Source organism: Emydura macquarii, unplaced genomic scaffold (genome assembly GCF_026122565.2).
Source record: "Emydura macquarii macquarii isolate MOO-44397 ecotype Brisbane River unplaced genomic scaffold, CSIRO-AGI_Emac_v2 contig_3220, whole genome shotgun sequence".
Lineage (NCBI taxonomy): Eukaryota > Metazoa > Chordata > Testudines > Chelidae > Emydura > Emydura macquarii.
In genome coordinates this window covers 6,905,819-6,919,436 of record NW_027133357.1, presented here as the reverse complement: position 1 = coordinate 6,919,436, position 13,618 = coordinate 6,905,819, and the positions used below count along the sequence as shown (strand labels likewise).

At 46.6% G+C, this 13,618-nt stretch overlaps 1 long non-coding RNA gene across 1 annotated transcript in view; it reads right to left on the bottom strand.

The window, feature by feature from the left end:
• Positions 1-10,773, bottom strand: part of LOC137142371 (uncharacterized) — a 52,933-nt gene extending 42,160 nt beyond the window's left edge. The window contains exon 1 of the long non-coding RNA XR_010916901.1: positions 10,637-10,773. This is a non-coding gene — a long non-coding RNA (uncharacterized lncRNA). The remainder of the gene's footprint in view (positions 1-10,636) is intronic.
• Between the last annotated feature and the right edge of the window lie 2,845 nt (positions 10,774-13,618).

The window sequence follows — 13,618 nt, the reverse complement described above, 5'->3', positions numbered from 1 at the left end:
TGTGTCGCTGCTTTTATTTCGTGTGTGGAGGCCTAAGCAGCCATAAACACGTGCAGTTAGATATTAAGGCTTGGGGTATATTTTTTTTTTTACTCACTTATAAGACCTAGACATTTGCAATGTTTGTGAAGCTCTTCTAAAAACCCCTTGCATCTCTAACCGAGTTTGGTTTAGAGACACGAAAGTATTTAAGATGCAGCTATATTAATAACACCATCATTTAGTTTTTATTTATTCAGTAGTGAAAACCATCTTCCTCTTCGTTCCAAAGCCAAACTTGCCTTTGGAATCAGACTCTGTCAGCCACATATTTCAAGCACCACTAAATTCCAGGTTCTGCTTTCTTAGCTTTTGGGGCAGGGAGGTTAAATAAAGATGCTGTGTTCCAACCCAGCCAGCGAGCGTGGATATTTATAAGATTGAAACGGTTTCAGAGCAGACCCTCTGGGCAGTCTTTCTAAGTCCTCTGCATCTGAGGAGGCTAATGGCTGATGCTTGCTCACAGTAGAGGAGGAGACAAACAAGTGCTTTGATGGGAAGTGACCAGCCCAAGGTTACACAAATGAATCGGTGGCAGAGCTGGGAAGAGAACCCAGGAGTCGTTCTTCCTCTCCACTGTGTCTCCCTGGGAACAGAGGAAGATCCTTGGCCTGTGGTGGGGAAGGCTGAGAACGGCTGTTCATGACAGGTAGACAATACTGTCAATAGGTTTGCTGGTAGGATGCTAATGGGATAACAAAGGTAACGGAGTCGCATACAAGTCCATGGGTCTATTTTGGGCATTTTCTTAATGGGATTTGAGCCAAATCTGGAAGGATTTTGTCAGTTTCAGTGGAGTCCTTGACCAGGCAAAAATCTCCCTGATGCCTGCTAGGATAAGGAGGTCAGGAGTTGTGGCACAAACAGTATTATTAATACAATAGGAATCTCTCAAATTAATCACAATCCTACTGTATCCAGCCTTGTCCATCATACCCAGAGCCCCAGAACTGCCTTGTCTTGTGGCTGCAGAGTTGCTGTAAAGTCTGACAAGTTGCTTGGGTTTCACTCTCCTGGAATGCAGCCTAGCTTTCTAGACTTAGATATGGTGTGTGTGTGAGAGAGAGAGAGAGAGTGTTCCTTCATCGCCATGGGAACTTAGGTATTGCTGTGAAGGTGAAAAGAACCCTCGCCGTTTCAGTTACCTGGGCTTCCAAGTCTCATTTTGAGCTCAGCTTGTTGCAAGCAATGTGCTGGGAAATGTCTGCTTTTAAAACCAGAGACGTACAGGGGGGCATTTTCCAAAGCAAGGCTTTGCCATTTGCAGACATTACTCGTATGCACAAAGCTGGGGCCCGCAATTCTGTTCAAGTGCAAATCTGCTTCCACTTATAAGATGGCAGGTGCAAATCAGGTCATTAGATTTACAGGCCCCTGCAATTAGAGCCGGTCGAAAAAATGTCCACAGAACTTTTTTCCTGTCGAAAAATGCCATTTCGGCAAAACAAATGATTCACTGAAACATATCTGGTTTGACTGAAGAGAGACAGCCACTCCAGAATAGCCAGTTCGCCAGTGGTTAGACCACTTACCTGGAATGTAGGAACCCTGATTCAGAACAAGGAGTTGAACCTAAGTATCCCACATCCCAGGGGAGAACCCTAACCACTAGGCTACGGGTTATTCTGTAGTGGTAACTCTCCACTTTCATTTTCTCACTAACTTTTTTCGAAAGCTCTCATTTTTGTTCCTCATCAGAATGAAACAAATGTCAAAAACCTTGCAATTTTGCACAATCTGAAATGGTTGTTTTCTGGCCAGTCTTACCTGTAATTAGCTTGTCAGTGGAAAACCAATAAAATAAATGCAAGTGCAACTTTAAAATGAAGTTTGGATGGGGCCCTGTGGAATTGGTGACAGTTAGGGCCCTGAGCATATCAAAGAGAAAGTAAAGAGGCAACTTTATCACCATCTATAATTATCTCCCCAGGGAGAAGGTATCTGATTCCCGAGGGCTGTTTAATCTGTCAGACAAAGGCATAACAATATGCAATGGGTGGAAGTTGAAGTCAGTCAAGTTCAAACGGGAATGAAGACAAAAATTTTAGCAGGGAGGGTAATTAACCATTGGAACCGCCTCCCAAGGGATGTAGTAAATTTGTCAAGCCATGCTCACACTCATCCACAAGTTATTGGGCTAGCTGCAGGAATCGGTGGGTGAGATTCTCTGGCTTCCGTTACACAGGAGGTCAGACTAGACGTTCTGCTGGTCCTTCTGGCCTTAAAATCTAGGAGACCAACTCTTGCCATGGGAAAGCCCAGTGCTCCTATCCTAACCCTGAACAACTCTGGGGAACAGCAGCCCAGGAAACAAAGGATATTGAAAGCATCCCAGCCTGCATGATGGGGGAGAATGAAATTAACCAGTTTAACTCCAGATGCAGGTGTTCAGAACTGCATGCAAACAACTCTATGTCACAATTTACGCACCCACAGTGATCTCAATTCTCTCTTTAAATGCAGTAGCTAAACCTGGACGTGTCCAGTTAGGGGTCTAGGGATCATTTGTACATGCAATTACCGCCGTTGCGTGCAGAGTTACAGCAATCCCACATGGTCACAGACAAATAATATCCCTGTATTTTTCTGAACCTGCAGTAAAGAAAATGAGAGGCTGGTCTGAAGGAGTGGCTTGTTTAGCTGAAGTGAGATTTGGACAGAAAGGTTGCGGATCAAATCCCTCCAACAATCCCTTCTGAGTGGCACTGTCCAAGTGAACTGCAAAAATTAAATCAGCAGCACAAATAGTGAGATGCAAAAAGGATGTTTTCAAATCCTTTCCAGTTTAACAGTCTCAGGTACTATTAATAACACCGCTAAGGACTTGGTTCTGAATATATGATGTTTATCTTGACAGTGTCCCATTAAATCACCTTCATCCCTATGAAGTTTCTTAGCACAGTGGAAGCATATTTTTCATGTGTCATTTCTCTTGCCACAGACTCTCCCTCTCTCTTTATTATTCATTGCCTTTTTAACCACCATGGGTGGAGCAACCCCACACCCTTCATTAGCTTGTAGCTGGAGCTTCATTTTTTCGCCCCAATGTCTCCTGTTTATTCAGTTTTGCAGTTGGTAATGAAATTAAATCGGCTGATCAAAGTTTTCTGTTCAAGGCGGCATTAAGAAGTCAGCATCTGGCAGTAAAGGGTGTTTCACCATGGTCAAAAAAGCTTAATCTAATGCCCTGATTTTTTTAAAATTAGAAATTCCAAAAAATAAACAAACATACAATAGTTACCCCACATTTTGTCATCTGTTTGAAGAGGCGAAATCAAGGTATCTGGCCATATGCCCTCCCCACACTGGAATTGACTGGCACCCTATTGTGCTAGGCACTGTACATACACATAGTGAGATACAGTCTCTGTCCCCAAGAGCTTACAGTCTAAATGAACAGAGGGAGGGCAGGAGGAAAGAAAGATTATTATGGCCATTTTACAGTTGGGGAAACTGAGGCACAGAGTGTGTGACTTGTCCAAGGTCAACAGGGAGTCAGTCGGAGAACCGAGAATTGAAGTCAGATCCCGAGTCCCAAGCCAGTGCCTCAACCACAAAACCATCTCTAAGAGAATTTTCTTATTTTTTTTCAGTTTTTTCTCCGTTTTTCAAAATTTCTACCAAAAAAACATTTGCCAGCTCTATAGTTCGTCGAAAACAGGGAACATTTCACTAAAAATGTCTCAGCTTTTCCAGATTGCCCCCCACCTCAAATTCTGAAATTCAGGTTTGTTTGGTTTTTTGGACAAGATCTAATCCTTACCCTCATTCTCACCTGCCTTCCACCCCTAAATGCCCAGCTTCTGTTCCCATAGCCATCCATTCAAAGCTCTTCCACCACGAGTGAAGTTTTCTGAACAAGAAAAAAAAACAAAAAAAAAACAAAGCAGCAAAGCAAGCTGGCCAGAAAATCTCCACGGAAACGAAATATCAATGAAAAATTGAAGTAAAACTCCATTCACATTTTTGCAACAATTTCCCCTGCCTGCTTTCTGACCAGTTCGAATAGCTTAAAATGTTCTACTGCAAAAGAGAATTTAAATAACCTCATTCATTTGGGGATAGTGGCGTTTGGATCAAGAACAGCTGTTCCCCAAATATTCATGCGACCCAAAACCTGTCCACTTGAATATTCATGACCGAGCAGTAAGAGATGTAAGCTGCTCTTTTTCTCTATTTCGTGCCTGGTCCATATAAGAGGGTAAGAGTCTACTATAGCTGCTGGCTAGTGGAGTTACTCCTTCAAGTGGGATAGGTTCATGCTAGTTAGCACTGGAAGTAAGGGGTCAGACTCTGCTGATGATCCACACAGTTGGTTACCAGGGTGCAAGTGTGCTGAAACCAACTGTTTGGAATCGGAATGAATTTTCATTTTCCAGCAGTCAGCTGGCTCTGATCTAGGCTCGCCTCACAAAATCAAGATGGACATTTTAGTATTTTCTGCGAGAGCATCCCTGCCCTGAACTTGCCTAGGTAGCTAAAAATACCCTCTCCCCCATCTCCAGCCTCATCTTAACTGTAAGCAGCGAGATGACGCAGAGAGGCTGGCTCCCGCATCCCCGACATCTGCACTGAGCATCACAAAAACGTCCCCCCCCACGTCAGCTGTCGCTATGTATTTCTACCACCATCCCAGCTCCCCGTAATAGCTCTGAGTTTTTAAACTTCATAAGCTGGACTTTATTGGTTCGCAACATTGGGTTTGAAAGCCAGTTCGGAGATTGGAAATGGGCTCCGAGACTTATGACAGTGTCAGCTGACAAACACGGCAACGTGGGTGGCTGAGGTTTGAGAAGATGAATGGGCTCAGGCAACTTCTTAATATGTCTACGTAAATACAGCCTCATCTCTGTTAAATCACTGCCCCTGCCCAAGGCCTGTCACTGATAGAACCTGGTCCTGAATAGGTGAGAGGGGACGGAATGAGATCTTGGCAGCAAAGGAAAAGGGGGAAATAGAGAGAGGTGGGACCCTACCAATGGAAAGATGGCGTGTGTAAGAAACAAAGGAAGGAGAGAAGGAGTTAAGCCATGAAGGATCAGGGAAAGGGGAGCCTCAAATGCATAGTGAAGGTTGAAGCCTGATTTACCGAGATGCAGAGCTCCTTTTAACTCAATGGGGCTTGCTGGTTCTCAGTGCCTCTGCAAAACCAGGCTCTGATTGCCTGGCCACTGAGATTTCTTCTTTCCCTTTGCGCAAGAAGGAACCTGCCTTACAGCTTTTGGGGGGCCGGTAGATGAAGCGAGGGTAGCAAGTATTTTTCCCCTTAATGTTTAAGTGAATGCTGAGAATCCACCATTCAGGATGCTTCATGCTATCATCATCATCATCAGGGTATTTATTCACTCCTTTGGCATCACAGTGACATGTGATACTTTATGCATCATGCAGATTCCTGCCCCCAGAGTTTACAATCAAGATCATGTGGGGAAACCTGGGGATTAAGGCACTTGACTTGGACTTAGGAGACCTAAGTTCTATTCCTATCTCTGCCCCTGACCTGCTGCATGACCAAACTATTTCCCCTCCTTTCTCTGTCTTGTCTATTGAAATTGTAAGCTCTTCGGGGCAGGGACTGTCTTTTACAATGCATCTGCACAGCACCTAGCACAAAGTGACCCTGGCCTGAGACAGCTATTGCAAGACAAACCAAGAGTATAGTCACCTCCATGGTCAGAGAAAATGACGGATGATGTGCACAGTGGTGGATCTACCTGCCCCAGTTCCTCCCACATGACAGCATTCAAGGCTGTGCTCCATGTGGCAGACTTCCAGTTCCTGCCCTCCACATGCAGCAGGACCATGTCAATTCTGCTTAGTCTGCACCTATGGAGGATTTGCCCCTTAGTTATGATGCCTGGCAGACCTCCCGGCTGGCCATTACCTTCTCTCCTGCTGGCCTCACCCTCTCTTTTCAATCCCCTTCGGCTCTGCAAGGTCATGCCTATTGGTTGAGGCCACAGCTGGTTGAGGCTGCCTTGCTCTCTGCACTCAAAGCCAAGCAGAAGGAGCAGGAGCAGGAATGAACTGCAGCTGGTGGCAAGCAGGAAATCAATAGATAAATCAGCACACACACAAACGAAGGGCGAGAGCACAAATGAAGGAGAAACACAGAGGCAGGGGGAAAACCCCCCCACATCTAAATGGCTTTGGTGGCCCCAGTGGGGAGTTGGGGGTAGGGGAGTACGGCTGCATACCTGATACGCATGTTAAGGGCAGCGTTTAGCTGGATTGTTAGTGAAGATCATGGCTGAGAAGGCATTAAAAAGCAACCTGGCTGCTAGTTTTAGGCCTTTTCCAGACAGGACATTTGCCTCAAACATGGCCATTATTTAGCTGCACCACGCAGTGTAATTTGCTCATCCCGGTTTCAAGCAGGGGTTATCTCCAGCACTGCATAGGGCAACAGTCACTGTATACCCAAGACCTTGCACTGGTGCAGCTGTGCTGATGGCTGTAATCAGGGCAAATCACTAGGTAGACATGGTCTTAGGGCCCCACATTTACTGTAGGGCATAGCTGTTTGTTTATTTAAAAAAAACCCCGAAAACTGGAAACAGGGTTTTGCAACTGTTTATGGGGTGATAGAGTCAGGGAGTCAGCACAAAGCATGTGCATCATTGAAGTCCTTAAAATAGGATTTAAATGGTGCCTCTGCTTTGCGCTGTGTTTCTGCACAAGGGTGCTGAATTCCAGCCAAATCCATGGTCCTAAATGGCAACCCCAGATGGTTAGTCCGAGAGAGAACTGCACAGAAATCCATTGCGATTCTCCCCTGAAACTAGTACATACTCCGAGAGTTTCGTGTTGGATTTGGCCTTAATTCTTGTTAAAACATCGCAAAGCTTTTGTATCCCCCCATCGACTAGTCAAATCTTTGATCAGAGTGGAGGCCTTTGCTCTCTGCGTCAGTGGCACTGAGGGGGATCAGTGACGGATAGGCAAATGCTGCCAGACACCCCTAACTGGGAGGACTCGCACAGTGGGATGTTTTCCGTGGGACACACCAAAAGATGGTGGTTTCTTGACAATAGGAGAATTATGTATAAGGGAAACAATTTTCTGGTGCCACCTGCCTTCTGGTGTCAGGTGCACCACCCAGACATTGCAAAGGAGACAGACTGTGGTTGCAAATGGTCAGCAGAGAGTTCTCCAGCACAGGGGAATTCCCCTGGTGTCAAAACTAGCTCCTGCGGTAGCTGCCCCAGTCCCACTCTGGAGAAGAGGATGTGACGGGGTGAAAAGGGACACGGAAAAGGGGAGTGGGGAGGGGATGTGCCGAAGCTCTGCTCCACGTCTGCTGATCTTCCATTGGCACTGGGTCCCTTACAGTCCCACCAACCAGGGCGGCGGCCCACGGCTTCTCTAACATACACCAGCCCCCAGGCACAGACCAGGCCCCATCATGCTAAGTGCTGCACATGCACGTAGCAAGAGATGCTCGCGGAGCAGCTAACTAGAGAAGACAACCAAAAGGTGAAGGAGAACTAGAGCCTCGGACAGGGGAAATGGCAGAGCTGGGAATACACCCAGGGGTCCTGAGCAGTGCTTCGGTGTCCCAGCCACTAGAGCCGCCGGCAAAAATGGAACACGCCACATCGCAATGCACCGATTTAAACAAAAAGAAACCTCTGGGACAGTGCTCAGGGAACTCACACAGCAGAAGGTGGACCAGCCATTAGCTAATGCACTGGATTTTAGTGATGAATTCAATTGGCGAGAGGGAGTGAGAGGGGAATAAAAAGCACTGTGCTAAAGAAAAGCAGATGGGAGTCGGGCGGTAATATAATATTCCAAACTAGATTAAGGAACTGCAAGTAGAGAAAAGCTGAGATTTGGCTGCTCATGTGGTCCTGCTAGTAACAGTGCGTAAAAAACCACACACTTCCTGCGGTATGCTGGCTTCTTGGACAAGGCAGCCTGCCATCCTGCTGTGAAAATGCATATGCTTTCAGTGTACGATGAGAGCCAAGCACTCCCGCTTCCCTTGTTTCTGAAAGCTTAGGAGGCCCTTTTAAAGGAACACCTGTTAGCCGGATCTATTTAATCACTCGTTTCAGGCACACACGTGGTTTCCCTGCGTTTAACAGGTTTCCGAGGGGTTGGTGGTGGGCTACTCAGTATGGGGCTTTTGTATCTGGTCGGAAAACTGCCAGGTCTTTCGTTGGCAACATGGGAAGTTCCTAGGGTCGTCCTTATTCTGATTGAATTTGCCGTGAAGGTTGGCTTCATGCAAACTAGAATAGAGGGTTTGGGCTACTTTGTAGCATTTTTGATCCGACTTGCTCAGAGTTTACAAACCAAGTCTAGAGACATCACCTCACCTACCACTGAATCGCAGCCACCTTTTGACCGGAACAGGGGAGCTGTTTAGTGGCCCACGGCAATATCACATAACAGTTTGGAACAGGAAGTTAAGGCTACAGTATTCAGCTGAAACTGCGCAGAGAAATGAATATTGAAAGAACGTATTGCAATTTGACCAGGCTGTCAATGAACACTCCTCCTCGGACAAAAGGGCCAGGAGATCTTTAACGTCCAGCATCCAGGGCCATGATTTTATGTCTCATCCAGCAGAAGCACAACCCATCACCATTCGGGTCCTGTAGTTACTTAAGACAATTGCCAATACCATTTCCTGCAGCAAGCTAGGTATTTCTTGGAGATCTCATTCACATACCGACCTACATGGATCCTGCTTAGCCTGTGTGACAGAACCAGAGCACAAAGCTTTATGGCAGTGAGCAATACTAGGCTGCATTCAGTGGAATGACACTACGGACATACATGGCCTGGTATCTCCAGCCACAGGAGGCATCAGACACACCCACCAACCTCTGAAACAGACCCAGGAGGAGAGAAATCAAGGATGTACCTGTGACCCATCCGTACCCAGGGTAGCCACCGGAAAATGCTAAGATCAAGGCAGTCTGTAAGAGGAGAGCAGAATCTCCCAACACTGGTGGGTGACACTGAAATCAGACTTCCCAACCAGCCACAAACAGTGCTTCTGATTCCCCACACTGCTTATCAAGAAGCTAAAACAAAAATATACACAGTCCCCTTTACTGCATTTCAGTCTCTGGCTCCCAATCAGCCAGTGGGTCTAAAAAAAGAGGTAAGTTATTTAAAACCCTATGCTCTTTACCAAAAAGGATCTCCTGACCCCAAAGGGTCAACCACATTACCAGACCAATATAAGTTTGGATCTTACCCAAAATACCATGCTGCCAGCCAATCCTTTAGTCACTAAAACTAAAGGTTTATTATAAAAGGAAAGAAAAACTATAAGATAAATGTTAAAGGATTAAAGCAATCAGATACATATATATGGACTTTCAAATCATTTGTATCAGGTTTCCAGTAGAATTATAGAGTTTGCAAGTTTGTATAGTCCCTCAGGTGTGCATCCAGTACCCGGATGGGTCTCAGTCCTTCGTTTCACAGCTTCAGATGTGGATGAGTTGATCCAGAAGTAGGTGAAGACTGAAGACAAAATGGATGTGGTGCAAGTGCCTTTTATGTCCCTTGGCCTTTCCCATGCTGCTTGTGGAAATTTACAGGAATAAGATGGTGAGTAAATCTTGGTGACTCATCAGGTGTAGCCCCAGCTTCTCTCCCCAGGCCCACTGTACCTGTGAGTGTCCTTAATGGGCCATTAAGCAGGCTAGTACTGCAGCCATCCTGTCTGGGTTGCCCAGAAACACAGCACAATTTGAAATACGGATATTTCAAACATATCAAGAACTTCCAACACAAATACGACACAGACACAAACAAGATCATCCTCCTTAGCAAACTATAACCTTTCTAATGGTACCTGACATGGCTGATCTCATATGAATTATTGTAATTTTTGACATATTGATGTTAATTCACATTACAAATGGTCCCCCTAATCCAGCCAGCGTCACAGAACCTTTAAAGTTATATTGAAAATCACTGACCAGGAGACCTCTTGGGAGGGACACAGGGGAAAAACAATACCTACCTTGTTTGAAAACAAGGGCTGCCCCTTTGCCAAGCAAGGTGGTCTGTACATCACTTACACTTTTAAGGGCGACTCCCAAATGCACCACTGCAAACGTACAATAAAATCTAATGCACAGAGGGATGAGTTTTCAAAAGTGGGGGGAAAGAAGGCTGGTATGTTTTTGCAGGTATGCACCTGGATTATGCGCCCTTCTTTGAATTGCAAGGGCAGGTCCAAGCTCTCGTGCCTTTCGCCACCCATCGTGATGAGCAAACCAAGCAGGCAGAGGTGTAAACACACTGATCAGCGCCTGGGGGTTCATTCTGTAAGTGCATGTTTTACAAATTCCTGCACAAAGGGGAACCAGACCCTGTCTGGCTGATAATTTAGGCCACAGCTATCAAAGTGCTTGAAAGAAAGATGAAGTTAATATCTTTAGTGTCTGCAGCTTCTATTTTTGCTGCACTATTTGTTAATGTCTCATTAATTGGACACATTTCAGCATCTCCTGCCTAATAAAGAGTGTCACATTTTGTATCCTTAGGGTGACAGACTCACTCAGCATAGCAGGCTTCTCACGGTAAGAATGCAGTAGAGTGGAGATACTAGCGCTTATGTACTTACATTACATCGCAACCTCCTCTGTGCTGAAGTCACTTTGATGCGCTACAAAGATCTTCTCGTGCTGCTCTTACAGTGCTGCAGGTCTCATGCTGGCTGGTTTATCCTCTATTGTTCCACTCACAAAATCTCCACCGGGAATGTTCTCTCCTTCCATTTAAAAACCAAAACAACATTTCTTGATCATTAACTATAGAAAAAACAAACATCTAATCTTAGGGCAACAAGGATTCAACTTTGCTTCCAAGCCCTGAGCTCCCACAGCACTTAAGAAAACTCTCCTGTACCAGAAGGTGTACCGTTGAGAAGATGTGCTAATAATGTGCCACTTCCGGTCAGAAATAAAAGACAGATTGGAGCCCAATTTTCCCGTCTGGCATCTGGTAAGGTCATTTTACATCTCACACCCTACACAAAGTGGATGTATAAATTTTGACAGAAGGGAATCCTTATCCTGCCCCACTGTTCCTTCATTCCAGTCAATGCTTGCTTAAAGTTGCTCAGTTGCACATGACTGACATGTGTGCAGTACAACACGTCTGAATCTGTGTGAATGTGCATGCATGGAGGCGTGCATATGAATGTGTGTGCAAAGCACAGTGTGAGATGGCACATGAGTGTGTATCTCTGGGTATGTGAGGGTGCATGCATGAGCACATATGAATGTGTGGGTAATGACCGTGTGAGAACGTTCGCATGACTGGAAAGGTATGAATACGTGTGCATGTGAATGTGTGCCCAGACTACACGCGTGAGACTATACGTGCGTGAGTGCATGCCTGTCTGTGTTGCATTCAGCATTTTAACAGTCTCTAATGCAAACCACACAGAGTCAAAGGGAAAGGCTAAGCAGTGACAACTGCCGTCAAAAAACCCAAACAACCCAGCAGCAGCAGCAACAGGCTAATAATCTCTAAAATGCCATTCCCACCATTACCGCAGAGAACACTGCAGGTAGCCAGCAAATCATGACAGCCTCACCCACTGTAACTAGGGTGACCAGATAACAAGTGTGGAAAATTGTGACGGGCGTGGGAGGTAATAGGCGCCTATGTAAGATAAAGCCCCAAATATTGGGACTGTCTCTATAACATCGGGACATCTGTAGCTGTAATGTACTGTCACTCAACACTGAGCTGCAACAAGACTAAATTAGAGAAACAAGGCCTTGGATGAGTTGGGACCCTGACACAGATCCCCGCGCTCTTCCCAGGTAAAAGGCTTAGCACCACCACAGAGAACAATCCCAATACCCAACTTCGCTTCCCAGTATCAAGAAACCTCTATGGGGTTGGAGTGGGGACAGAATCCCCCAGCCCCTCCTGTTTCCTTATCTCCCTCTCACTTCAACCAGTGTTGAAGGTGCTCCTCATCCTCCCCGGCAGGGCCCTCTCATCTTCCCCAAGCAGCCACTGAAAGGGGGCTCTGTCTTAATCCAAGCCACCTTGGTTTAAACCCTTTATTTGCTTGGAGCAGCTCCTGTCCTCCATTACAGAGGGCTCAGCACCCAGCAACTCCCACCATGACCGCGAGGGATACCTGACCCAGCACATGCTGGGATCTTCTGAAAAATCTGGCCCCTTATGTAGGTGCCTGACTGGGAACTGAGCCCTTCTAAAAATCTGGCCCTGACTAGGGGGTCCTAGGCCCTTTGGAACATCTCAGCCAGCATGAATGTCATAGTCTGCAAGAGAGTGTGCATCCAGTAGCATCGCTTTAAAGATTGCACACCCCCAACACAATCCGAGGGAGTCCCACAGGAGGAAAAGAAAACGCAGCAGCTACTTACCCACTGGAAAAGAGGAAGGCACAGCCTGCTGTAAAACAGCCCCATTAGGGCTACAGCTGCTCGGCTCTGCCAAATTTAAAGGGCCAGCCTGAGAAAGGCATGCTGGGGAAAAAAAGTTAAAAAGAAAACTCTACTGTGGGGAGAGTTTATAGGAACCAGGATGTCATCCAAAAAAAAAAAAAAAGCTGCTTTTGTGATGTGTCCCCCCATAATTATGATCTGTGTTGCAGGAGCACATAGGAACCCCAGACACAGACCAGGCCCCCATTGTGCTAGGTGCTGTACAAACACAGAACAAAAAGATGGTCCCTGCCCCAGACAGCTTCCAGACGAATAGCATTATTTCATTACCCTAAGTTGGTGCTGTGCAGGTGAAGGATTGCTAGCACTGGTTTGAGGCTGGCACAATGCAGCGTCCCTCACACAGCTCTGCTCACCTGGGCCTGGCAGCACCTCCTGCTGTAGCAGTCCTGAGCTCCTGCACAGCTTTGCCAATGCACCTCAGCCCCACCCTGTAGCTCCCCAGGCTAATCCACTCTTGGGCTCCCCATGCACACCTGTGTTACTGCCCCTTAGGCCTGACCCTGCTCCTGTGGTCTGGAGTCTCCCAAGCAGCCCCTAGCAAATCTCATGTGGGTTTGTGCAACGTGCAATAGAGGGACCAAATGACAAGGAGCTGGCTTGAGCACCACACGAGGGTTTGAACCCCAGCTTTCTGGAGGTAAAGGTTAATCCACTGCTCCCGCACCATGGGAGTCGGTGGCAAAACTCCCCCTGCCTGCACGCACACACGGGGACACTCCCTGCCCTGAAGAGCTTGCAATCGAAATAGACAAGACAGCCAAAGAAAGGATTATTATCCACTTTATAGGTAGGGAAACTGAGGCACAGAGCAAGGCAGTGACTTGCACATGGTCACACAGGGTATCGAAGAGAGCCAGAGTCTAGAGCGCCTGAGTCCTGTTCCAGCGCCTTAACCACAAGACCATACTTCCTGCCTGCCGCCTCCTCCCTTCTGGAGAGATTTCCCTATTGAAATGGTGTGAGCTTTAACGGGGTGGAATACGATGACTCCCTCATTCCTTTGGGCTGGAGAAGCTTCAGAGCCCTGTGCCTCACGCAGATAACACCCGTCGCCCGTGCTGAGGGGCAGGACTGTGTCTCCTGCACAGCCATTCCATAAATAGCTGGCCGAG